Genomic DNA, 14,727 nt, shown 5'->3' on the forward strand with positions numbered 1-14,727 from the left:
AATGAAACATGCACAAATATATGTGTGACGAATTGTTGACTTTCTTGACTTTGGTGAGGTACACATTACTAACCCCCATCACCTGGCTTCTATCTTGAAAATCCATTCTTCACAAGGTCAACACAAAGTTTTCTCAGCATCTGCATCCCATATGACTGTGGTGGCTCTTTTTTTTAAATGGCAGTGTCATATTTATGTACATGAGACCAAAGTTTAGTCATGCTCTAGGTCAGGACAAAACAATTTCTTTGTTCTATAACATCATTATTCCTATATTTAATTCCATGATATACAGCCTGAAGAACAATGACTTGAAAGATGTCTGTGATGATTCTCAGTCATCCAGGTGAGGTTATCTAGAGGTTGAGTCATGGCAACTGGACTTCTTTCTTATTAAGTTGAAACGTTTTGCTCCAAATAGCAAAATGTTCAGTGAAGAAGCTACTTGAATGAGTAGCAAAAATTTTCAAACAAATAAGAAAGAAGTCAGTTGCCATGACTGAACTTCCAGAATGACTTGAAAGGGACTTGATCAACGTCCTATGAAAATATGGCATTCTTGACCCACTTCTGACAGGAACCCTTCAAGGTTTCAGGCAAGAATTCTGCTTTTTCTCATCTCCCCACATGTTTTCTCGTAATAGAGATCTTACAGGTTAATTCCTGGATGCCATTCTGCCACATTGGTGCAGTGACAGCTGCTGACCAGATCGAACTACAGGATTAGCAACAGGAGCTGACAGGATGAATGGTTCTCCCGTTCAAAAAGTAGTAGTCTTTTTAAAATTAGAATAAATTGGATCTTAGGAATGTCCATATTTATTTTTACTCCACCTCCTAGAATTCTCCAAAACTTCAGGCGGATTCTATCCACCTCAAACCCATCATTTGGGACAGCCCCATGATCATCATGGAGGAAATGAAGTCCTGAACCACTCCTGAGAAGACTGCCTCGCCCTGGATGTTGAAGTTTCCCCAGCAGAACAAGGCCAGGAAACTCCAACACCATCCTCAAGATCAGCTAAGCTAGCTCAGTAAGGGAGACTGTTGAGCAGCAGGGTGGGCAGTACATCAACAGAATCCTTATTCTGTCCTGGGCTCCCACTTTCAAATACCACATTTTTCTGTGTATAAGACACCCCCATCCATAAGAGACCCTGAGTTTTCTAAAAAAAAAATTCATTGCAAGAAAGTGGAGGGGGAAAGCGATTCCTTCTTTCCCCCTACACTTTCATTGCAAAAGTCTGCTTCCCCCTCTACTTTTTGCAATGCAAGTGGAGGGGGAAAGTGATTCCCGCTTTCCCCCTCCACTTACTTTGCAAAAAGCTACTTTCCCTCTTCAGTTTTGTTGCAAAAAGTGGAGGGGGAAAGCAGCTTTTTGCAAATAAAGTGGAGGGGAAAGCAGGAATTGTTTTTCCCCTCCACTTTCTTGTGGGGAAAGTGGAGGGGGAAAGTATAAAACGACCCTCAATTTTTCCTCTAATTGTTTTAGGAAAAAGTGTCATTTTATACACAGAAAAATATGGTAGACACGTTTAAACCTGGAAAACTGGGGGAGGTTGCACCTAGTGAGGGAGATAGTATCATGATAGACCAGATCAGACTGCTCATCCAGGATCAAGTCTATTGATGCTTTGATGACTGTTGTTTTCCCGTTGACCAATCTGCCATACATGTGGTAAGCCCAATGTAGAGCTTCAGGACAGCTGCATTTCCTCTTAAATCTTTCCCATACATTCCAGTTTTCTGTTGTGATGCCTGCTACTAGTCCACTCATGGACCTCAGTGTTGTACCTCTTGAATGACCTGATGAAGAGGAAATATATTTACATGAGAGGAAGAAGCATGAAAAAAGGATGACATGTGTTTATAAAACCTATGGAAATGCTGTATTTTGCTGTTGAGTCCAGACTCTGTGTCTGGGGCCATTGCCTAAGATGGATACCCCTCTAAAAATAACATATTTTTAGTTTTTAAATGTTATGCTGTATTGTATTTTGACGTCACATATACCAAGCTTTTGTATACTTTGTATGCTGCATCACGACCAACCCTAGACATTTTAGGGTGGTCTAAAGCAGAACATCAAAATGCTGAAGATACAAGATTACCTGATTTTAACAACAGTAGAGCTGGCCCTATTCTACGCGTTTCACAAGAAACCAACCTGTTGTTAACATATATGTAGGCACTAATGAAAGCTGAGGCATATCTAGGATTCTTCTGCCACATAAGAGAAGATTCAGAAGAAGACACAAGGCTTATTGATTTTGTATTTTCTAAAACCTTTTTGACTGGTATTGTTCAGCTTGCCTAATTTTGGAATTTGGTGAGAAGGGTTTTGACATCCTTCTTTGTTTCTCCAGAAGAAGGTATAAAAGTCCTGTGAGATGGAGAATCAAAGGGGGAAGGCTATTATCCTATTTGTTTGAGTGGCTTCCTTCTTCACTCCATCCCTATTTTAGGATCTTTTCCTGTGGCAAACTCTCTCCCTGCTCCTCTCCCGGATACCCTTACGCCCATGAGCATCAGCTCAGGGTTCACCCTGGTCTACCTTTTGGTTCTGAGGTTCCATTGCTGTACTTGAGTTCCAGGAGGAGTCTTGGCAAATCTTGGTAGATCTAACCTCAGCCCAGTGGCACAAAGGAAGTTCTTGGATGCAAATTCAGGACTGGGTGCAAATCTGTAGCATGTTTACCCTCCTCAAAAAATATCCAGTGATGCAAAACAATAAGGGGAAATGTAACAGTATCGCTCCAGAATTTGCATTTCTACTGGTCTGGACTTGTTGGACGGCGCGAATATGATCTGTTGTTTTTATTGCAACAGCCAAACATACCAGCCCTTGTAGGCAGGCAGGCAGGTAGATACTTGTCTTTCATTTTTCGAGAGCAAAAGCCAAGATCCTGTGTTCAAGTGGAACCACTCATGCAACTGAGTGTGAGGAGTTTGATTTCACAGATCTTGCAAAGGAGATATTCTGCATATGCTGGTTGCTTGCAACAGGGATCTCCATTTGCATACCAGCAGTACATGCATCAGAATGGATACCATTTTACTTTGCCAGCCAGGCTTTACAATTCATCAGTGCCCAGTACGATCCTGGCCAAAGTCTTTGAGACATTGCTGTACTAGCTTCTGATAGAAGGCCAATAAAATGTAGTGGCTAGAGTGTTGGCCCCAGACTCAAGAGCACAAATACCTTTCCCTCCACAACGGTGATAGCTGCCTTGTATTGCCTTATGGTACTGGAAGTTGCTACATGCTTCTTAATGACAGATTCAAAACAAGGCATCATAGTCACCTTTTCCTTTTTAAGTTGGTTGGTTGTCTTTTTGGCTGAGAATCAGGATTAAAAAAAATACTTTGCAGAAAATATTTGTTTTCTCATAATTTTATTTTACCAGGTTGGCCACATTTAGCAAACTGAAATAATGCTTTACGTTCCTCCTGTCGATTTCCAAAAGGATTAAAACACCCAGGGGCAGAAAAAAATAGAGTGACATTTTCTGATTGGTTTGGGTGCTTTTTGTACACTCTCCCCCTCCCTCAGAGTCTTTCCTTGCTGGACCAGCTGCCATTTTCTGTACCCTCCTCTCATGAGAGAGCCATGCTTTCATCATATCGGGCTTTACCACTGTCAGGCATCAACCCTTTCACTGTTTTGCTCCACCTTCACATCTGACTTGCTGGAGACCTTGGTGGGCCTTGGTTCACCCCAGTGACAGCAGCAACAGGCTTTCTTCACCCCCATGAAAAGTATCTATAGGGCACTGTTATACCAAACAAACACCTCAAACAAGAGACTGAGACACGAAGGCTTTTCTATTGAAGTTCATTTTATTTACATGAAAAGGAAAAACACAAACAAAACGCCACTGCAGTTGGCGGGAAGGAAACCATTCATCTTAATTGAGATGATTAGGGTTTTCTTCAAAGAACAAAGGAATTGGTACAGTCTTATAGCTGTCCCCTCAGGGCGAGAGGGGTGGGCCTTTGAGGTCATTAAGTTAGTTAGCAACAATTCATTGGATTAGTGAAAACACATTTTAGACATGCGCAGAACAATTCACTTTCCCTAAATCGGCCCCTTGTTAGCTCTGCATTCCTAAGCTTATCTAAATCAGTGTAACTTTCAGAAAAGCGCGAGTCCTTGAACAGAGAAGAAAAAAACAAGGAGAAAGGGGGGGTCGAGGAGCCTGTTTTTACAAGGCTGGCTAATCTCTTCTTGAATACACAAACCAAACAGCTTGGTTTTAAGAACAATCTTTTATGAGGCAATTGCCTTAATTGAATAAGTCAAACTTTTACTTCTATCAATTCCCCCATTTTTTTCTTTTTATAATTTCTTTTGACTTATTCACAATTATGAAAATCCCCCCCCCCCCAGACCAACCTAAGGTGTCTTTCACTTGGACAGTTTTTCATAGGAGCCCCAGGTACAATCGAACTTTACAGGCACCTTCCTGAGGCTTGCAGGGCGTGGTAGATTAGGTGGCTAACTTCACACAGTTTCATACAGGAACAAACAGGTGAGTTTCTAAACTACACTTGCTGCTATTCTCCATACCATGTGGTGCTGAACCCAGCCTATTCCACCACATTTAATTCTAGTCCAGCCTCCATTACTAATTACTGTAATACGGAATTCAATCCAAATTCTCTCGGGGTTTTCTCTAGGGTCATAACAAGTTTGAGTTCCAAGGGAGTCCTGACAAATTTTGTACTCTACCTTGTCAAATGCACAGGAGGTAATATTATCAACGCAATTGAAGATGGACTTATAGGTTAAGGTCTGCTGTTCCCTGCTTCCCTGCCTTGTCGTTATTACACAGGGGCAGGTGGATCCTGTAGCTTGTAGCACAAGGTTCAAGAAGAGCCCTAACACTATCATTAATTTGCCATCAACCCGTGGTCTGCCAATAAACAATTGCCTGATATTTCTCCAAGACATTAGAGGGGTGGGCTTTACCTCCGCTTGTAGTGGGAATTCCATTCCTCGTCCTCTGAATCTAGACTGGGCACTGACCAGGGGCTTGCGTTCTTGCACTTCTAACACGTTTCGTGGTGCACCGAAGATGCGTAACGGAGCCATCCCTTGGGAATTGGTCTTTGCCTGCGCCGAGCTATCAGATTGAATTCTCCACGGACAGCTTGCAATTGGCGTTTTTACAGCCTACAAGCTTCAGTCCACAACCCTTCAGGATATCTCACCTTAAGCACATACCACCTCAAAGCCGGGTTTTCGTCAAATTTAGTTATTCTGGCACTCCAATGGTGAGGGCAAAAATGGCAATACAAATAACAGTAAGGCTCAAAAGGATCCAATCCTATCAGGGGGTCTTTAAGTTTCAGATATCACCTGATACTCCGAGTAAACTGCCGGGAGGTGAAAGTATGAGAGTAGAAAGACCACTTTCTTCGGGGAATGTCCTAGTCGGAGTCTGACTCTGATCCAGGGCTGATGTTGCTATCTCTGATTTTAATGAGGGGGCACTGCTTGCAATCTCGGTTATGCCAGAACTCTAGACTTGAAGCCAACTCAGTGCTAGTATACAAAGTTCCACGGCCCTTACCTCGTACCTCTTTGCGTACCATCAATTGGTTACCACAGGCCAACCCTTTGTATTCAGTGTCCCAATAGGAAGTGGTTTGTATTTGTACCTTCCACTCTTCCACCTCCCCTTTTGGTGTTCGACTAATTGAACAGGAAAACCAGGGACAAATTCTACCTGTTATATAGGGAGTTATAGACATTACTCTGACAGCAATTACCCAAATAGTGGTAACCTGGGTAGGACAATGAAATCCGACAATCCTCATTCAAAACCCTTCTTCTTCAGAGCAACTATCAGTGTCAGTACTTTCATAAGGTTCTTGATCTTTCGTGATAGGGCAAACCTTGCAGTACTAATTGTGACACCACCGAGAATCCCACAAATCTGTAAAAACTTCGTTAAAGATTTTCCTTTCCTCCTCCCAATCAATGGTCCCCTCGTCCTCCAACACTACTTGATCACCAATTGAATATCTTTTTAAGAAATAGAGTCCCCTAAGACTGTCTATTCTCAAATGTACCTGCCAAGTTTGGACCAGATTATTAACTTTTCTTACTTCTATATACACACTAAAGAAAGGACAATATTTATGCGCCAACCGACTAATGGACATTACATATGTCGTTTAGAAATAGTCTTTTAGTCCGTCCTTGGACACAGGCACAACTTTTCACCGTCCCTCAGGGTCGACTGCGCGCTTGGCTCTGGTATAGTGAGTCCAACCAGCTTCCTCAGTTTGGATGACAGTCTCTGTTGTCAACAGTATCTGGAACAGACCAAGCCATCTTGGGGCGAGCGGTTCACTCTCCCATGCCTTGATATAAGCCCAATCCCCGGGGTGGAAGGAATGCACTGCTACCTCCAATGGCGTCCGTTGCACTGAGATGCCTCGCTCCCTGTTATCGGAGAGAATAGAGAATAGGGCCAGCAAATACTTTCTTATAAAGGCATCCTTGAACAAATCTAAATTAAGGCTCACTCTCTGTGTATCTCTGTGCATTAACATCCCAAATTTCCATTCTGCACAGGCTTCAAAGGGCGAGAGTCCTGTAATGCTATGCAGCTGCTAGGGGCAAACCCTTCGGTCAGGGCAACTGCGCTTGTTGCATCAACTTATTAATTTGCTCTTTCAAAGTCTGGTTCATCCTTTCAGTTTTTACCCCTGTTGCTAACCATTGATTGGATTAACCCATATCTACAAATAATTTGTTCCAATAAGATTTTACAAACTGTCCCTGTCGTTGCCCGAGCCGTAGGGTATGCTTCTACCCAGCCAGTGAGCTGATCAGTTATTATCAAACACTGATTCCAAAGTCCTGACTTTGGCATATCAATAAAATCACATTGTAAATGTTCAAAGGGGTGGATGGCCAGAAGTCGTCCTCCCATTTCTGTTTTTCTCAGGTTATTCTTATTTTCTCTCTGGCAAGGAATGCAGTGGGCTAAAATGGTGTTGGCGTGTGACCACACTTTTCTTCCCTGTATATTTTTGCAGAAAGGCTGAGACCAGAGCCTTAACTCCCCAGTGTCCTCCCTCGTACAATGCCTTGAGGACTTCCCTGACCACCCCCTCGGGCAGCCATTGTCTTCCATCTCTCAACTTTAGCCTGCCGTTCACCATTGTAGCTCCCTGCTCCTCTGCTAATTCAAGCTCCTTTTGTGAATACACCAAAGGGGCAGTGATCTCTTTACTGGTAGGAATAAGAGCTGCTAAGAGGGCGGGATTCCCTGCCGCCTTTCAGCCAGCCGGTTTCCTACTACCTCCGGGGAGTTTCCCTTCTGGTGCCCTGAAATGTGGATAATAGCTACCTTGGACAGGAGGCTCAACGCTTCCAGAGTGTCCAGTACCAACTGATGGTGGGCCAGATTCTTTCCCTGGGATGTAAGTAGTCCTCTTTCACTCCAAATTTTTCCAAAAACGTGGACTACTCCACATGCATACTTAGAGTCTGTCCAGATATTTACAGATTTCCCTGTGCTTATTTCTAAAGCTCTTTTAGGGCATATAATTCTGCTGTCTAAGCTGACATGGACGGGGGAAGGGGTCCAGATTCAACTTCGAACCCCCCCCCATCCTCTCTACCACTGCATATCCCGTTATTCTTTTCCCATTCACTACTCTAGAGGAACCGTCAGTGTACAGGTTCCATGTTCCCTCTATTGCCTCTTCCTGTAAGTTTTCCCTAAACTTTATCTGTAGACCAGTCAGGGCAATACCATCATGTTCATTACACAGTTCCTTCCTGACAGTTTCTGATAAACCCTCAGTATTAGATCGAGTTTTTCAAGGAGAATAGCCTCGATCTGTAGCAGCCTACTGACCATCATCCACCGCCAAGGATAGTCCTATGCTGGTGTGAAAAATGCAGGACAATCACTTCCTTTGTTCCTATGTTGCATTTACTCCTGTTCTCAAATTCTTCACCTTAAAACTGAAATATATTCTCCTAACGATTTCCGGATTTAGGCTCGATGTAGTTGTTTGTTATAGGAATTAAACCATAACCCATAGTTTATAGTTTGCAAGGCATCCATGCCAATGATTAGATCCTCTGTGGCTTCTGGATAATTCACTCTCAATAAAAATACCACACATTTTAATCTCTTAAAACTGGTAGTGACCCCTGAATGCAAAAGTGACTTCTAAGGAATTCCCACAGAAAGTGCCTATGTAAAACAGGCAAACCATTCCTGGTGTGAAATCAACCCCCCTTGTCTCTCCAGCTCCCACTTTGTGCATCTGGAGAAGCAAGGAGGGGGATCTGAACATTCCCAGCAATTCTGCTTGCTATCTCTTATCTACTAACCTATTTCTTTCTCCTGTCTTCAAATTCTCTTCCTTTGCATTTCTCTATACATGCATCACTGCCAACATAGTTCCTGTTTCTTCACACCTCCAAAGCCTCCTTTTCAATTCAGGCTTTTAAACACGTACTTCTGCCAATCAATCCACATACTGCATCTGTCATTTTCCTGCATGTTTTTCTGTGGGATTCCATAGTCAACAATTCCCCTAGTGTCTTTTGTGTGTGTGTGATTTTCCCCATTTTCTGAAACCCATTTTCTTAGCTTTCCAGTAGGCTTTTACAGCCCCTTTAGATGGAAAAGAATTACCCTGTTAATCACTAAAGTCTGCATGTGTTTATACAGTCCTAACGCTGGCCGGGATCTCCCTCCCTCAACACCAGGCGATTTTTTTTTCCTAACTCTGTGCCTACTCTTAACCCTTTATACCCCAGTAAGTTTAACAAGCCAAAAGAGCTTTTTCTCATTCCCTGTTCTCCATTCGCTCCTATTTCTCTTAGGACTCTTCCTGAGGATTCCATTTCATATACACTTTTGGATAACATTCTCTGTGTTTTTCATGAACTTTGAGAAAGTTACGTTCCTTCTTCTCTTTTTAATCCTTTTTCCTTTCAGCTAACTGTAGTGCTCAGCTTAGAGCAAACAGTTCTGCTGTCCGAGCTGGCATGCACTATTAGTTTTGTTAAGGACTCCTTTCCTGAATCTCCTTCCTCCTCTAGCTGCATCGCTTGTTGATACACACTTATTTTTCCCTCCTTTCTAGCCTTTCCTTTCCCATTTCCCCTCAAAACTCTTTACCTGATCTTGCAACAACTTTCCTTGCCTTCTTTACAATATACTCTCTCTCTCTTTGCCTAGCTTCACCTAAGTATTTCCTGAGCCACCTTAAAAGTGAACACAGTCAGGGCCCCTTGCCCCCCCTTTTTCTTTCTCTTCTCTTCTGAGCGGGTAGGGCAGAGAAAAACTCCTCCAGTTTCTCTTCTTGCTACCACCTTTTGAGCTTTTCGCTAGCAACTGTCCTATGGGTTTGGTTGTCATGTCATCCATTTTCTGTAACTCGGACTTTATATCTGGGTAACACCCTGACACAAATTCCAATCTCAGAATATTTTCATTTCCTGAATCTTCTGGGTCCAGCCCAGTGTTCCTTCGCATATTGCGTTTTAGCCTTTCCAGATATTCAACTGAACTTTCATTCTTTTCCTTACGGTTGACCAAAAAGCCAATTTCATGCTAACAGGCTTAGGGACTATTGCCTCCAACCCTTTCAACAAGAACTCTTTCATTTCTGCACTTCGCCCTCTGATATTTTCATCCTGGAAATCCCAATCTCCAGGGGTTACTTCTGGAAGGGATTCCCCGGCCGCCTGTTCTGTTCGAGCGGCAATTGCCAGAGTCTCCTATGTGACTCCGGCCAGCTGCTTACAAATGTGCAGCAGCTCTGTGGGCTTGTAAATCATAGTCCCTAAAGCATCTCTGAGACTTCTCTGAGTGGATACTGGGCACTAACTCCCTGCTCTTTCATCTGCCGTGCCTTAGAGCGGGTCACTGGTCCCTCGGACAGCGTCCCGTCTTTATTTTCGCCATCCCCCTCCTTTTCTTTTACTGAGGTGGAGCAGTCCAATTTACAAACTCCAATTTTGTCATTTCCTCACCTTGTAACTTAGAACCTATCAAGTCTCTACTTACTGCCAGTTTTATTTCTTCTCCAAATTTGATTAGGTACCATATCCAAAAATCTACATAAGGGACACGGGGCGGATGGGCCAAATTTTGGCCCTTTAGAACGAATATCAAATTGTGTCTAAACTCCAGAGCACATGGACCATTTCTTTCTCTGTCTGAAACTCCTGTACCTTTTTACAGACTCCCAATGCAGCAACAGCTTGCCCACCGCACTGTTGCCAGGAATTCCTAACTCATTACCACCCCCACAAGGGCCTGGAGTCGGGGCGTCCCCCTCGGAATTCCTATGGTCCCCACCGGACCTCCCATGGTCCCCACCGGACCTTCTGGACCCCCCGCGGGCCCTTTTTGGAAGTCTGTATTCCCATCCCACGGGAGACAAAGACACAAGGATAGGGAGGTTGCGTAGAGAGTAAGGGGTCTCTCTGACGCAGACACAAGGAGGGTACAGACAACAGTCGCACACCTTGGCCCAGGGCCCCGGACTACTTCAACGGCCACCTCTGAGAACCGCAAGGTCTCTCACTCTTCATTCACACAACAACAACCAACCCTTTCAGAGTTTCCCACTACGACTTACCAGGTCCGTTGGTCTGCTGGCTCGTTGATTCGTTGGCCGGCCGGCTTAAAAAAAAACTCTCGCGTTCGTGCCTCTTTCCGAGTTCTTGATGCCAAGCAGCCAAAGCGTCGGCAAGGAAGCGGCTGCCTTAAAAGAAGGCAGGGGCGCCTTTCCGATTCACTTCACCACCGCCTGTTCTGCCTGACCTCAACTGGATCAAAATCCAGCCCCAATGGGGCGTTTAGAGCATCCCGGACGAGCCCCCAAATTGTTATACCAAACAAACACCTTAAACAAGAGACTGAGACACGAAGGCTTTTCTATTGAAGTTCATTTTATTTACATGAAAAGGAAAAACACAAACAAAACGCCACTGCAGTTGGCGGGAAGGAAACCATTCATCTTAATTGAGATGATTAGGGTTTTCTTCAAAGAACAAAGGAATTGGTACAGTCTTATAGCTGTCCCCTCAGGGCGAGAGGGGTGGGCCTTTGAGGTCATTAAGTTAGTTAGCAACAATTCATTGGATTAGTGAAAACACATTTTAGACATGCGCAGAACAATTCACTTTCCCTAAATCGGCCCCTTGTTAGCTCTGCATTCCTAAGCTTATCTAAATCAGTGTAACTTTCAGAAAAGCGCGAGTCCTTGAACAGAGAAGAAAAAAACAAGGAGAAAGGGGGGGTCGAGGAGCCTGTTTTTACAAGGCTGGCTAATCTCTTCTTGAATACACAAACCAAACAGCTTGGTTTTAAGAACAATCTTTTATGAGGCAATTGCCTTAATTGAATAAGTCAAACTTTTACTTCTATCAGCACTAACTAGCCAGGCTGGCTTTAGAATGGCCGAGACAGACCTAGGCCAGTTGCAGCTAGGTTGTTGCCAAACTCCTCTCAGCAGAAGAGGAGAGGGACTCAAGATGGCCTTAAAGGGGGGGGGGGAGGAGAAGCACGGGGGGGGGGAACACAAGCCAGACAGAATTGCCATGGAAACTATGGTGATAGCTACCAATCAGCATCGGGTAGTGAACACAGCCCTAAACTCCACTCAGCAGAAAAGCCAAGCCAATGAGAGCCTGCCATCCAGTGCCCTCAGCCCATCTCTGTCTCACTTAGATTTACACACACACACCAGTCTGAGAGAGCCACAGCAGACAGGCAAAGAAGAATTCTGTTTCTTGATCAGCAGACAGAAATGTACAAGAAACTCAGGCAAGGGTAAACACTGGAGATGGGCACAAATTGCAAAACAAATTGCAACATTCATTTAAAAAAATCACTAATTCAGCAGTTCGTATTTATATGAATCAGTGCCCCCCGACGGATATGAATAAATGAATTTTTAGTGATGTTTGATTTGTCAATTCATTGGGCTATAAAATGCCCCCTTCAGCACCTAGTGACTCCAAAACTCACAAGGATGCTTCCCCTGACTCTCCTCTACAATGCCTCCAAATCTAGTGAAGTTTGTTTTTGGCTGTCTAATATATCCACAAAGAGCACCCCCCAGGAAAAATCTCCACAGGCATCTAGAGACACTATATGAGGGAAGTTTCTGTTGGATTTTGTGTGTACTGCACGTATAATTAAACTTCCATTTTAAAACACCAGGAAATTCACTTCTTCCAAAAAAACAAAAACAAAAAACCTCCAATTTATGAATGTGGGATATCATGTGTCTAAACCCATGATTCAAAACACCAGGAAATGGCCAGATATTGCTGCACAATATTGAGCCTACATTTCCAGCAGGAAAAAGGATGCTGGACAAGATGGCAGCAGCCTCAGTGGCTTCAGCCTCAGGCTTCGGGCCCGGCCTGGGGAGCCCCCTTGAGAGCCGTGTCCTGCCCTACACCCTGCACCGCTGGAGTAGCTTCTCCTCCACCTACTTGCCCGAGAATATTTTAGTAGATAAGCCTAATGATCAATCTTCACGGTGGTCTTCCAAAAGCAATTACCCTCCACAGTATCTGATCTTGAAACTTGAAAGACCTGCCATAGTCCAGAGTATCACATTTGGAAAATATGAGAAGACTCATGTCTGTAATTTAAAGAAGTTTAAAGTTTTTGGCAGAATGAATGAAGAAAACATGACAGATCTATTGTCTAGTGGCTTAAAGAATGACTATAATAAAGAAACATTCACCTTGAAGCATAAAATTGATGAGCAGATGTTTCCATGCTGGTTCGTTAAGATAGTTCCACTGCTGTCCTTGGGGTCCCAGCTTCCACTTTAGCATCTGGTATGTTGAACTCAGCAGCATTAACGATCCGGACATTGTCCAACCCTGTCTCAATTGGTATAGTAAATACCGTGAACAGAAAGCCATTCACCTTTGCCTGAAGCACTTTCGCCAGAACAATTACACGGAGGCGTTTGAATCGCTCCAGAAGAAGACAAGGATTGCGCTGGAGCACCCCATGCTGACAGACCTTCACGACAAGCTCGTTCTAAAAGGAGACTTCAACGCATGTGAAGAGTTGATAGAAAAAGCCGTGAATGATGGTTTGTTCAGTCAGTACATCAGTCAACAAGAATACAAACCACGTTGGGGTCAAATAATCCCCAAAAGCACCAAAGGTGATGGTGAAGACAGTAGGCCTGGAATGAGAGGTGGTCATCAAATGGTCATTGATGTTCAGACAGAAACGGTTTATTTGTTTGGCGGCTGGGACGGGCCACAGAATCTGGCAGACTTCTGGGCGTACAGCATGAAGGAAAACCAGTGGATGTGTATATCGAGAGATACTGAGAAAGAGAATGGCCCCAGTGCGAGGTCATGTCACAAAATGTGCACTGACATCCAGCGAAGGCAGATCTACATGCTGGGCCATTACTTGGATTCCTCTGTGAGGAACAGCAAGTCTTTGAAAAGTGACTTCTATTGGATGCCAAGGTCTACACAGGAAAGGACAACCTGAACGTTGACCAGTCAAGATAGTCTACAGAATACCTTCCTGTGTCACCCTTGTTGAAAAAAGCTCTGGCAATGGCCTTGTGTTTGAGCAAGAAGTGGTTAACAGATGATAAAAAAGAGTCAGCTTTTGAAATTTTTCCCTGCATAGTGTCACTTTGTGAAAGGTAGTGAGCAGAAGAGGGTGTCCTGTAGACCATCTTGACTGGTGCCATCAGTGTTGTCAACATTCAAGCTGCCCTTGGTAAAGCTTGACATATAGATAAATTGGGGGACAGAGGGGGGAAGTAATAGCAGCTGAAATGTGAGACAAGTTTCCAGAGTTCAGGAATTCTCAAGACATGTTCCAGTTAAAAGTGCAGACACTGCGAGGGAAGTTTTGCCTGCCCAAGCCTGCAAAGTGATGCAACGCCATGACAACGTGGGAAGGGAAAAACAAGAGTGGGGATGGAAGTGGGGCACATTAGAATGATTGCAGAAGAGGAGTGCACGCCATGGGATGAGACATTTTCCTGGGAACCTGCTGGGTGTGTGTGTGCGCTCTAAGGGTAGCAGAAAAACTAATCTCACTGAAATTGAATGGGTCAAGCTCAAAGCATGGCACATTGCTGTTTTTCACGAGGCTTTTCTGAAGAAGCATCAAGGCTGCAGACTGGGCATTTCTCTCAGAGTGGTGCAAATGGGGAAGGTGATTGTGAAATTTTCTATGATGTAGCCAGGCCCTTTCTAGTTTTACTATTTTTTGTAGAAGTCTGCATATTAAGTCTAAGTACAAATAAAAGTATATAGAAAGAACTATTAATTAATTAATTAATAGTTAATATTAATTAATTAATAGTTAATTAATAGTTAACTATTTATTAATTAATATTAACTATTTATTAATTAATTATTAATTAATTATCTGTGTTCCACATTTTTCTCTATACAGGTAATCTTGATGAAAAGAACAAAGGCTTTGAGACATCAAACAGATGCCCTGTAGTTTAGGAGAGCAGTGCAAAATGAAACAGAAGGAACTGGTACATCCACAAAAGTCCAGATTATAAATGAGAGACAAAGTCTCAGATTGTAGAAAGTAGAAAAAAGCTCTTTATTTTGTATTTCTTGAGTCATTAAAAAGCTCTGGCTTAATGCATTTCAGTGAACCCTTCTTCAGGAGCTAAGCATAACACAAAACCACACCTTAGATATTGAATCATTCA

At 43.4% G+C, this 14,727-nt stretch overlaps 1 long non-coding RNA gene and 1 pseudogene across 2 annotated transcripts; one reads left to right on the forward strand and one right to left on the reverse strand.

Moving 5' to 3' along the window:
• Window positions 1-3,821: 3,821 nt before the first annotated feature.
• Window positions 3,822-11,418, reverse strand: LOC140704462 (uncharacterized). The gene is made up of 2 exons (XR_013541309.1): window positions 8,451-11,418; window positions 3,822-8,407 (listed from the first exon to the last, which is right to left on the reverse strand). It is a non-coding gene; the product is annotated as an uncharacterized LOC140704462 (long non-coding RNA).
• A 330-nt stretch (window positions 11,419-11,748) lies between these two features.
• Window positions 11,749-13,876, forward strand: LOC110071031 (muskelin pseudogene; annotated as a pseudogene). Its single transcript, XR_013541310.1, has one exon. The product of XR_013541310.1 is annotated as a muskelin pseudogene (transcript).
• The last annotated feature ends 851 nt before the right edge of the window (window positions 13,877-14,727 follow it).

This window comes from Pogona vitticeps, chromosome 2 (assembly GCF_051106095.1).
Source record: "Pogona vitticeps strain Pit_001003342236 chromosome 2, PviZW2.1, whole genome shotgun sequence".
Classification (NCBI taxonomy): Eukaryota; Metazoa; Chordata; class Lepidosauria; order Squamata; family Agamidae; genus Pogona; species Pogona vitticeps.